General features: G+C 41.9%; 1 protein-coding gene across 1 annotated transcript in view; it reads left to right on the forward strand.

The window, feature by feature from the left end:
• The first annotated feature begins 5,520 nt into the window (after positions 1–5,520).
• Positions 5,521–13,646, forward strand: part of LOC141172025 (heat shock cognate 71 kDa protein-like) — a 45,184-nt gene continuing 37,058 nt past the window's right edge. The window contains exon 1 of the mRNA XM_073655804.1: positions 5,521–5,762. The gene's annotated coding sequence lies outside the window, so the exon portion shown is untranslated. The remainder of the gene's footprint in view (positions 5,763–13,646) is intronic.

Genomic DNA, 13,646 nt, shown 5'->3' on the forward strand with positions numbered 1-13,646 from the left:
AACAAACACAAACATTGTTTACTGTGATTTAGTATCCAGTTACCTTCAAGTTCAATTCAGGATTAATTCATATTTCTCACACTTAAGCAATGGACACACTTAAGGTGATGGACACAGACTAAAGTCTAACAGACTCCTAGTTCACAATATATTTGGTACAGAATGAATTCAGCTGTGAACCAGAGGGGAGTGGTCTGTTCTCATCTTGATCAGTTGATTAAGGCTGAAACAGATGCTGGATAGTCAAGGGCTAAGTAAACCAGGTCATAAATGAAAGTGGGGGGGGGTAGCTGGTGTTACTTGAATAACATACCATTAGTATATAGGAGCAGAGAGGTACAGAGAAATCTGCATGGAAATCAGGATGGGAAAGCTGAGTAGCATACCATTAGTATATAGTATATAGGAGCAGAGATTTATTATACATGTATTTCTTTTTTTTCTGTGGCATTCACCACATAGGATAATTAGCAAATTAGTATTATAGCACTAAACATTACATGTGCAGCCATAACAATTTTTTTTTCTTAATATTTTATTGTATTTTTTATTTTACACTATTTAGTATTACTTACAAGAGGACTTGAAAATGTGATCCTTTCATTTCTTAGATAATAGTTTATCAATATCAGGTCAGTGGGGGTTTATCACTCGACACCTCCATCAATCGGTTCATATCTAGTCCTGCGACATCTACAAGTACACAGTGCAAAGATCAACAGCACAGCGCCATCCACTGTATTGTGGTCAATATAGGTACTGCAGCTCAGATCACATTCACTTCAGTGCTGTACCCAATAATGGCCACTACATAGTGTAAAAAGCTGAACATCGTAGCTCTGTGAACTACTATATGTACTCCCGTGGAACTTGCTTACATCCTGTTGTTAGACACCCATTGATCTGACATTGATGATCATCCTTAGTTCATCAATTTCTTGATACTTGACAACCTCTTCAATAATCTTTTATACAAGGCAGACCTAGAGGTTTGAATATTCTTACACTTTCCACTACTGTAGCACCCCGCAATCGTGAAGCATGGGAGTTGCTGGGTAGACAGAGGGAGCCCTCCTCCTCTGTCAAACTTTTTAGATGCTGCATATATAATATAAAAAAAAATATAAGTCAGCTCACCCATACAAAGACTGAACGCTCGGAACAGGCAATGCTACATGGTTGTCAAATCATGGAAAGAGGAAGCTCCAGCGTAGAAGTCATAAGATAAAGAAAATGTATTTTATTCCAACTAGTTTAAAATCCAATTCTTTATTACAAACATCGCGAGGAATGTCAGTATCGCGAAAGCGTTTCGGATATTAGTCCTTATTCATTGCATGAATAAGGACTCTTTTTTTATCTTATGACTTCTACGCTGGAACTTTCTCTTTCTTAGATGCTGCAGTTCTTCTTGATTGCAATATCTAATAGGTTAAATGGCTGACATACTTACAAACATTTGAAATGTTTAAGACCAGCCCAAAGAACACCAAGAAACTCCCCTCAACAACCAAAGGACTTGCACTTTCTGGTGCGGATTTTGCTGAGCACAGCATCTTTCCAGTTTGGTTTCTCAGATTGTCATTAGAATATCAAGTTAGTTGGTGAATATGGGCTAGGATTATAGTTAGCTTTATGTTACATCTGATCTGACAGTCATAGTAGATGGTACAGACTTGGCTCCATAGATGTATGATGGTCTACCCAATAAATATACACAACACAGGGCAGGACAAAGTTTTCCAGGGTCCTATTAAATATAGAGGATAGGTAGACTGGTGCGAGAGCTGATTTGTTTAGGGAGTCTGGTCTGGGTCAGTGTACAATGGGGGTCTAGTCTTGGATCTGTATATATTTAGTAGGTCTGGTCTGGCATCTGTATTGATGGAGTTTGGTCGGTATAAATGGGATATCTGGTCTGGGGTTTCTTTAGATTGGGGCACTGATCTGGGATCTGTAAAGATGAGGAATCTGGTCTGAGTCTGTCTAGATGTGAGGTCTGAAAATCTGTACACATGGCAGTTTGTTCTGGACTCTGTATAGATAGCTCTGTTCTGGGGTCTGTATAGATAGATCTGGTCTGGGGTCTGTATTGATGGGATGTTTGGTCTAGAGTCTTTGTACATGGAAGGCTGGTCTGAAGTCAGAACAGATAATCTAGACGCTGTATAGATAGAGGTCTGATGTGGGGTCTGTATAGATGGAGGTCTGATGTGGGGTCTGTATAGATGGAGGTCTGATGTGGGGTCTGTATAGATGGAGGTCTGATGTGGGGTCTGTATAGATGGAGGTCTGATGTGGGGTCTGTATAGATGGAGGTCTGATGTGGGGTCTGTATAGATGGAGGTCTGATGTGGAGTCTGTATAGATGGAGGTCTGATGTGGGGTCTGTACAGATGGAGGTCTGATGTTGGGTCTGTATAGATGGAGGTCTGATGTTGGGTCTGTATAGATGGAGGTCTGATGTGGGGTCTGTATAGATGGAGGTCTGATGTGGGGTCTGTATAGATGGAGGTCTGATGTGGGGTCTGTATAGATGGAGGTCTGATGTGGGGTCTGTATAGATGGAGGTCTGATGTGGGGTCTGTATAGATGGAGGTCTGATGTGGGGTCTGTATAGATGGAGGTCTGATGTGGGGTCTGTATAGATGAAGGTCTGATGTGGGGTCTGTATAGATGGAGGTCTGATGTTGGGTCTGTATAGATGGAGGTCTGATGTGGGGTCTGTATAGATGAAGGTCTGATGTGGGGTCTGTATAGATGGAGGTCTGATGCTGGGTCTGTATAGATGGAGGTCTGATGTTGGGTCTGTATAGATGGAGGTCTGATGTGGGGTCTGTATAGATGGAGGTCTGATATGGGGTCTGTATAGATGGAGGTCTGATGTCAGGTCTGTATAGATGGAGGTCTGATATGGGGTCTGTATAGATGGAGGTCTGATATAGGGTCTGTATAGATGGAGGTCTGATGTGGGGTCTGTATAGATGGAGGTCTGATGTTGGGTCTGTATAGATGGAGGTCTGATGTGGGATCTGTATAGATGGAGGTCTGATGTTGGGTCTGTATAGATGGAGGTCTGATGTGGGGTCTGTATAGATGGAGGTCTGATGTGGGGTCTGTATAGATGGAGGTCTGATGTGGGGTCTGTATAGATGGAGGTCTGATGTAGGGTCTGTATAGATAGATGTCAAATGTAGGGTCTATATGGTCTGTGGTCGATATATATAGGAGGGTCTGGTCTGGGATCTGTATAGATTGGGGTTAGTATTTGTTTTAGTCTGGGGTCTTTTTTTGTCTAGTGTGGTCTGTCTTCCTATGCATTATTTGTGATGCTAACGCCCTAGGTTAGGGATGTGTCTTCTATGCATGGGCGGGTCATGGAAAAAAAAATATTCCTGTTTCCAGAATCCTCCTAATGTCCCCTTTTCGCGCCTGTCTGTGACTGTGAGCACATTTGTCCCCGGTAGTCATTACTTGGCACGGACACACGGGGACGCAGCATTACTGGCAGAGCAGCGCTCCTACTCCACCACCATCTCCACCTCCAGCTTCTATATCCATCCGGCAGTAATGTGATATCCTGCCTCCTCCCGGATCAGATTCATCTCTGTTGCTAATTTCCTTCTGTTTAGTAGTGAATCTGTGTCTGTGCTCAAGACGTTGTGATAAGGACGGACTAAGCCCCCTCACCCGGACCACCTCCGGTCACCACCACCTGTGCATCTGAACTCTGACATTCAACACTTACAAGGAGAGCCCAAGACGGTGTCACCTCCTAAAATAAAGCCTCACATCATACTGTACATTGCTCGAGCTCCTCCGGTCACAACCATGAAGATTGGCCAAAGTTTCCAAGATTTGATTCCCAAATTGTGCAACATTTAAGCGTTGAACCCCCAAATAAAACCCCCCAAAATGCACCTTTTATTCTAAAGTAGCACCCAATAAATCCTGAAAAATTCCTATTCTCAAGTTAGAGTTTATTCCACACCTCTGTTTTTAGGCAGAGCTCTAAATATGAAGATTCTGGCTTCCTACAGTCACCACCAGAGGGAGCTCACTGCATACAGATAGAAACTGCTAGTCCTTGATCTGTTGGCTGCTCAATCTAGTGGCCATTGCAGGGAAGGCATCATAGCAGCAGTAGTTGCAGCAGTGCTTGTTTGAGAAGAGGTCACTTACAGAAATGTATGATTATTATCAGCCTTCCCCTCGCCTCCAGAGGAATGAATATAGATGTAGCAGGCTCTTAGTTTCCTGCACGTCCATGTGGTCATCAATCAGCTGATAAAAAAAAAACACAGAGTGAGCTCACTGACTGATTCTCAGTTAACTCTCAAATAGACATATAAATGACCTGCTAATGTGCAGGAGGGGTGTGGGGAGGATTTTTATTTTTTACTTCAATACCTGTATTTTGTGTTAAAAATGATATTTGCAAATGGGTTTTATTAAAAATGTTGCACAGTTTGGCTTTTTACAGGCTCTCAGTTTCCTGCACGTTCAACGTTGATGTGGTTATCAATCAGCTGATCAAAAAAAGACAGAAGTGAGCTCACTGACTGATTCTCAGTTATATCTCTAGTAGACATATAAATGACCTGCTAATATACAGGAGGGGGGAGGGGAGGGATCTTTTTTTTTTTACTTGAATACCTGGATTTTGTATTAAAAATATTATTTTCAAATGAGTCTTGTAAAAAACTTTGCACCATTTTGCTTTTACAGTCTATTACTTTCCTGCACATTCAATGTTGATGTGGTCTGTGGTCAATCATCTGATCAGAAAAAGACAGATAGTGAGCTCACTGACTGATTCTCAGTTAACTCTCTCATAGACATACACATGACCTGAGAATGTACAAGCTCTTTGTTTCCTGCACGTTCAACATTGACATAGTCATCAATCAGCTTAGAGAAACTCAGAAAAAGACTGATAATTAGCTCACTGACTGATTCTCAGTTAACTATCTAATAGACATATAAATGACCTGCTAATGTATAAGCTCTGAGTTTCCTGCACTTTCAACGTTGATGTATTCTGTGGTCATCAATCAGCTTAGAGGAATTAAAAAAAAGACAGATAATGAGCTGACTAACTGACTCTCAGTTAACTCTCTAATAGACATATAAATGACCTGCTAATGTACAAGCTCTTAGTTTCCTGCACGTTCAACATTGATGTGGTCATCAATCCGCTTAGAGAAACTCAGAAAAAGACAGATAAGGAGCTCACTGACTGATTCTCAGTTAACTCATTCTGCAAGCGGTGCAACATTTTTAATGAAATCCAATTGCAAAAATGATTTTTAGCTCAAAATACATAAGAAAAAAAAAAAGTCACTTATTGTAGCTGGTTCACGTTTTGTATGTAGGTGACTGATTCAGCTCTGCTACATCTGTAGGATCCCAGTCGTTTTTCTCTCTAGGACAGGGGCCCCACTTGCGTTCTGCACAAACGTTCACGCCGCGCAGCCTGTTATGCAGTCTACGGATTACGGAGCCAGTTTGGGTGTGGTGAATATTTTTGACAGATGGATGCCAAAATCCAGAAAATTCTCTTCTCGTCAGCTGCAGTCGCCCCCCTCCCTAGATCTGTGCCTGCGTGACTGCCAGGCATTGAACAGGGGGGGGGGGGTGGAGAGGAACAGGGACATCTAGAAGCTTCTGAATCCCGTCACAGCTGTGCAGAGCCAGGCGGCACCGTATATAGAGGGAGTCCGCAGGCAGCCAGCGAGCGATATCTGCGGGGACTGGCACAGGTGAGGTGCACGGGGATGGCGGACTGGATGGGTCTACGTAGGGGTGCAGCAGAGCTGAGCTTGTCATCTCCAGTGACGAGATCTGTGGATTTACATAGGACTGCACAAAAGAGTTAAATGACAAATCCGGCTCTGCTACATGCAAAATTTGCATAAAGCGTGTAAGCATTAGAAAGGGTGCATGATGCTTCGCTGTTAACTCCTAAGCCGCTGCATCGCTTGCTGCGTACCTAACCTCGCGACATCCTATATGGCAGCCTGTCAACATTTTCTCCAAGCCTAATGTCTGACATATTGACTGTGCCGTTGTTCTCTGTTATCAGCCGCTGTTCTAAAAAGCAGACTTTGGGGTTACGGATCCTTTAACTATTAAGGGAAAGTGCTCCGTGCCACACAGGCGACGAAAAGTGGCATCACTGCTTTATGAGAACGTGCGTACGGGGTTAATTTAATGTCGACATTTTTACGCCCATCCGGACAAACCATTAAGTGTGCAAACGTAGCAGAGGCGAATTGGTCATCTGGCACCACTCGCCAGAGAACATCATGTGTTTTGTTATTGCGTTACATAGGACTGCAGGTTACCTAACTGGAACATCTCACCACATCTCAGTCAAACTAACTTTTCCATCCATAACCATTAAAGGACGAATTCAGCTCTGCTACATTGTTATAAGTGATTGTACACATTGCTTTATGTCTACCTAATAAAACAAAGCCGCACTCTTTTCACTATGGTTACTTTTCCAGAGAGTGCAATCCATGCAGTCCTATGTAAATCTGTACATAACACATTACGTCTATCGTGCTGTTCTAAATGACTGCGTAATCTCAGATCATTTACACAATGTCAGACTATTTGTGACTGGAGGCGGAAAAGGGGAAAGTACTGGAGTCTACATGGGAGGGCAGGGGAGTGGACATGGGAGAAGTGCTCATACTGAGACGTCCTGTACTCAATGTGACCTAATGAGGACCATCATTTCCAATGAGCGGAGACATCAGAAAGTATCTATCCAGTGATATGAACAAATATAATACTGCCACTATGTACAGGAATATAACTACTATAATACTGCCCCTATGTACAAGAATATAACTACTATAATACTGCTCCTATGTACAAGAATATAGCTACTATAATACTGCCCCCTATGTGCAAGGATATAACTACTATAATACTGCTCCTATGTAAAAGAATATAACTACTATAATACTGCCCCTATGTACAAGAATATAACTACTATAATACTGCCCCTATGTACAAGAATATAACTACTATAATACTGCCCCTATGTACAAGAATATAACTACTATAATACTGCTCCTATGTACAAGAATATAGCTACTATAATACTGCCCCCTATGTGCAAGGATATAACTACTATAATACTGCTCCTATACACAAGAATATAACTACTATAATACTGCCCCCTATGTACAAGAATATAGCTACTATAATACTGCCCCTATGTACAGGAATATAACTACTATAATACTGCTCCTATGTACAAGAATATAACTACTATAATACTGCTCCTATGTACAAGAATATAGCTACTATAATACTGCCCCCTATGTGCAAGGATATAACTACTATAATACTGCTCCTATATACAAGAATATAACTACTATAATACTGCCCCCTATGTACAAGAATATAGCTACTATAATACTGCCCCTATGTACAGGAATATAACTACTATAATACTGCTCCTATGTACAGGAATATGACTACCATAATACTGCCCCCTATGTACAAGAATATAACTACTATAATACTGCCTCCTATGTACAAGAATATAACTACTATAATACTGCCCCCTATGTACTAGAATATAACTACTATAATACTGCTCCTATGTACAAGAATATAACTACTATAATACTGCCCCCTATGTACAAGAATATAACTACTATGATACTGCTCCTATATACAAGAACATAACTACTATAATACTGCCCCCTTAGTACAAGAATATAACTACTATAATACTACCCCTATGTGCAAGAATATAACTACTATAATACTGCCCCCTTTGTACAAGAATATAACTACTATAATACTGCCCCTATGTACAAGAATATAACTACTATAATATTGCCACCTATGTACAAGAATATAACTACTATAATACTGCTCCAATGTACAAGAATATAACTACTATAATACTGCTCCTATGTACAAGAATATAACTACTATAATGCTGCTCCTATGTACAAGAATATAACTGCTATAATACTGCCCCCTATGTGCAAGGATATAACTACTATAATACTGCCACTATGTACAAGAATATAACTACTATAATACGGCTCCTATGTACAAGAATATAACTACTATAATACTGCCCCCTATGTACAAGAATATAGCTACTATAATACTGCCCCTATGTACAGGAATATAACTGCTATAATACTGCTCCTATGTACAGGAATGTGACTACCATAATACTGCCCCCTATGTACAAGAATATAACTACTATAATACTGCCCCCTATGTACAAGAATATAACTACTATGATACTGCTCCTATATACAAGAACATAACTACTATAATACTGCCCCCTATGTACAAGAATATAACTACTATAACACTACCCCTATGTGCAAGAATATAACGACTATAATACTGCCCCCTTTGTACAAGAATATAACTACTATAATACTGCCCCTATGTACAAGAATATAACTACTATAATACTGCTCCTATGTACAAGAATATAACTACTATAATACTGCCCCTATGTACAAGAATATAACTACTATAACACTGCCCCCTATGTACAAGAATATAACTACTATAATACTGCTCCTATGTACAAGAATATAACTACTATAATGCTGCTCCTATGTGCAAGAATATAACTACTATAACACTGCCCCCTATGTACAAGAATATAACTACTATAATACTGCCCCCTATGTTCAAGAATATAACTACTATAATACTGCCTCCTATGTACAAGAATATAACTACTATAACACTGCGCCCTATGTACAAGAATATAACTGCTATAATACTTCCTCCTATGTGCAAGAATATAACTACTATAACACTGCGCCCTCTGTACAAGAAAATAACTACTATAATACTGCCCCCTCTGTACAAGAATATAACTACTATAATACTGCTCCCTATATACAAGAATATAACTACCATAATACTGCCCCTATGGACAAGAATATAACTACAATAATACTGCCCCCTATATACAAGAATATAAATACTATAATATTGCTCCTATGTACAAGAATATAACTACTATAATACTGCTCCTATGTACAAGAATATAACTACTATAATACTGCTCCCTATATACTAAAATATAATTACTATAATACTGCCCCTATGTACAAGAATATACCCTCAATATTACTGCCCCTATGTACAAGAATATAACTACTATAATACTGCTCCTATATACAAGAATATAGCTACTATTATACTGCTCTTATGTAATAGAATATAACTACTATAAAATTGCTCCCAATGTACAATAATATGACTACTATAATACTGCCCTTATGTACAATAATATAACTACTATAACACTGCTCCTATGTCCAAGAATATAACTGCTATAATACTGCTCCTATGTACAAGAATATAACTACTATGATACTTCTCCTATGTACAAGAATATAACTACTATAATACTGCTCCCTATGTACAATAATAAAGCTACAATAATACTGCTCTTATGTACAAGAATATAACTACTATAATACTGCTCCCTATGTATACTAATATAGCTACTATAATACTGCCCCTATGTACAATAATATAACTACTATAATACTGCCCCTATGTACAAAAATAAAACTTCTATAATACTGCTCCTATGTACAAGAATATAACTACTATAATACTGCCCCCTATGTTCAAAAATATAGCTACTATCATACTGCCCCTAAGAACAGGAATATAAGTACTATAATACTGCTCCTATGTACAGGAATATGACTACCATAATACTGCCCCCTATGTACAAGAATATAACTACTATAATACTGCCCCCTATGTACAAGAATATAACTACTATGATACTGCTCCTTTATACAAGAACATAACTACAATAATACTGCCCCCTATGTACAAGAATATAACTACTATAATACTACCCCTATGTGCAAGAATATATCTACAATAATACTGCCCCCTTTGTACAAGAATATAACTACTATAATGCTGCCCCTATGTACAAGAATATAACTACTATAATATTGCCCCCTATGTACAAGAATATAACTACTATAATACTGCCCCCTATGTACAAGAATATAACTACTATAATACTGCCTCCTATGTACAAGATTATAACTACTATAAAACTGCCCCTATGTACAAGAATATAACTACTATAATGCTGCTCCTATGTACAAGAATATAACTACTATAATGCTGCTCCTATGTACAAGAATATAACTACTATAATACTGCTCCTATGTACAAGAATATAACTACTATAACACTGCCCCCTATGTACAAGAATATAACTACTATAATACTGCCCCCTATGTTCAAGAATATAACTACTATAATACTGCCTCCTATGTGCGAGAATATAACTACTATAACACTGCGCCCTCTGTACAAGAATATAACTACTGTAATACTGCTCCCAATGTACAATAATATGACTACTATAATACTGCCCCTATGTACAATAATATAACTACTATAACACTGCCCCTATGTACAAGAATATAACTACAATAATACTGTTCCCTATGTACAAGAATATAACTACTATAATACTGCCCCTATGTACAAGAATATAACTACAATAATACTGTTTCCTATGTACAAGAATATAACTACTATAATACTGCCCCTATGTACAAGAATATAACTACCATAATACTGCCCCTATGTACAAGAATATAACTACTATAATACTGCTCCTATGTACAAGAATATAACTACTATAATACTGCCCCTTATGTACAGGGATATAACTACCATAATACTGCCCCCTATGTACAAGAATATAACTACTATAATACTGCCCCCTATGTACAAGAATATAACTACAATAATACTGTTCCCTATGTACAAGAATATAACTACTATAATACTGCCCCTACGTACAAGAATATAACTACAATAATACTGTTTCCTATGTACAAGAATATAACTACTATAATACTGCCCCTATGTAAAAGAATATAACTAGCATAATACTGCCCCTATGTACAAGAATATAACTACTATAATACTGCTCCTATGTACAAGAATATAACTACTATAATACTGCCCCTTATGTACAGGGATATAACTACCATAATACTGCCCCCTATGTACAAGAATATAACTACTATAATACTGCCCCCTATGTACAAGAATATAACTACTCTAATACTGTCCCCTATGTCAAGAATATAACTACTATAATACTGCCCCTATGTACAAGAATACAACTACTATAATACTGCCCCTATGTATAAGAATTTAACTACTATAATACTGCTCCTATGTACAAGAATATAACTACTCTAATGCTGCTCCTATGTACAAGAATATAACTAGTATAATACTGCCCCTATGTACAAGAATATAACTACTATAATACTGCTCCTATGTACAAGAATATCTATAATACAGGCGGGATGCCTGTCTCTGTCTGAAGCCTCGAGAGACTGCGCATGCGTGACGCGCAGTCTGGCTCCAGAGAGAAGCACGCATCCAGCCGTTACAGGTAAGAGGAGGTGTATGGCGCCGGAGATCGCGCTGTATGCGTAGACACTGAACGCATACTGCGATCTCCGGCGCCATACTTACATACTTACCTGACCGGGAGGAGCGTTGCCGCGGCGCCTCTCTTCGCTGGAGACCGGGGGCGGAGTGAAGGCGTCGGACCGGCGCGTGCGCATTGTGCTATCCGGCGCCATTTTTCTGAACACACATTTACAGTGAGTCTTCAGCAAAATGGCGCCGGACAGCGCGGTGCTCCGGCGCCGCACTCCTCCCCCGGCCTCCGGCAGAGAGGACGCAGCAGCGCTGGAGTACAGAGAAGAAAGGTGAGTATAACTGTTTATTTTTTTTGTATGTGTGTACAGTGTGAAAGGGATGAGGGGGCCACACATAACAGGATTGTGGGGTGAGGGGACCATGCATATATCAGGATTGGGGGGTTGAGGGGTACCACACATACCAGGATTGGGGGGTGAGGGGTACTACACATACCAGGATTGGGGGTGAGGGGTACCACACATAAAAGGATTGGAGGTGAGGGGTACCACGCATACCAGGATTGGGGGGTGAGGGGTACCACACATACCAGGATTGGGGGGTGAGGGGTACCACACATACCAGGATTGGGGGGGGTGAGGGGTACCACACATACCAGGATTGGGGGTGAGGGGTACCACGCATACCAGGATTGGGGGGTGAGGGGTACCACACATACCAGGATTGGGGGTGAGGGGTACTACACATACCAGGATTGGGGGTGAGGGGTACCACGCATTCCAGGATTGGGGGTGAGGGGTACCACGCATACCAGGATTGGGGGGTGAGGGGTACCACGCATAACAGGATTGGGGGGTGAGGGGTACCACGCATACCAGGATTGGGGGGTGAGGGGTGCCACGCACACCAGGATTGGGGGGTGAGGGGTGCCACGCATACTAGGATTTTGGGGGGTGAGGGGTAACATGCATACCAGGATTGGGGGGGTGTGAGGGGTAACACGCATACCAGGATTGGGGGGTGAGGGGACCATGCATACGAGGATTGAGGGTGAGGTGTGCCACGCATACCGGGATTGGGGATGAGGGGTGCGACGCATAACGGGCTTGGGGATGAGGGGTTCCACGCATACCAGGATAGGGGATGAGTGGTGCCACGCATACTGGGATTGGGGATGAGGGGTGCCACGCATACCGGGATTGGGGATGAGGGGTGCCACGCATACCGGGATTGGGGATGTGGGGTGCCATACATACAAGGATTGGGGATGAGTGGTGCCACGCATGCCGGGATTGGGGATGAGGGGTGCCACGCATGCTAGGATTGGAGATGAGGGGTGCCACGCATGCTGGGATTGGGGATGAGGGGTGCCACGCATACCGGGATTGGGGATGAGGGATAGAGTGGCATGCATACCGGGATGAGGGATGGGGTACCATGCATACCAGGATGAGGGATACCATACACACCAGGATAGTGATGAGGGGTGCCATACATACCAAGATAGGGATGAGGGGTGCCACGCATACCGGGATGAGGGGTGCCAAGCATAACGGGATGAGGGGTGAGGGGTGCCACGCATACTGGGATTTGGGGTGAGGAGTGCCACGCATACTGGGATTGGGGGTGAGGAGTGCCACGCTTACCGGGATTGGGGCTGAGGGGTGCCACGCATACCGGGATTGGGGGTGAGGGGTGCCACGCATACCGGGATTGGGGATGAGGGGTGCCAGGCATACTGGGATTGGGGATGAGGAGTGCCATGTATACCGGGATTGGGGATGAGGGGTGCCACGCATACCGGGATTGGGAATGAGGGATGGGGTGCCATGCATACCAGGATGAGGGATACCATACACACCAGGATAGGGATGAGGGATGGGGTACCATGCATACCAGGATGAGGGATACCATACACATCAGGATAAGGATGAGAGGTGCCACACATACCGGGATTGGGGGTGAGGGGTGCCACGCATACCGGGATTGGGGGTGAGGGGTGCCACGCATACTGGGATGAGGGGTGCCACGCATACCAGGATTGGGGTGAGGGGTTCCATGCATAAAAGGATTGGAGGTGAGGGGTACCACGCATACCAGGATTGGGGGGTGAGGGGTACCACACATACCAGGATTGGGGGATGAGGAGTACCACACATACCAGGATTGGGGGGTGAGGGGTACCACAC

Source organism: Phyllobates terribilis, unplaced genomic scaffold (assembly GCF_046119375.1).
Source record: "Phyllobates terribilis strain yellow unplaced genomic scaffold, ASM4611937v1 Scaffold_12__6_contigs__length_324123572, whole genome shotgun sequence".
Classification (NCBI taxonomy): domain Eukaryota; kingdom Metazoa; phylum Chordata; class Amphibia; order Anura; family Dendrobatidae; genus Phyllobates; species Phyllobates terribilis.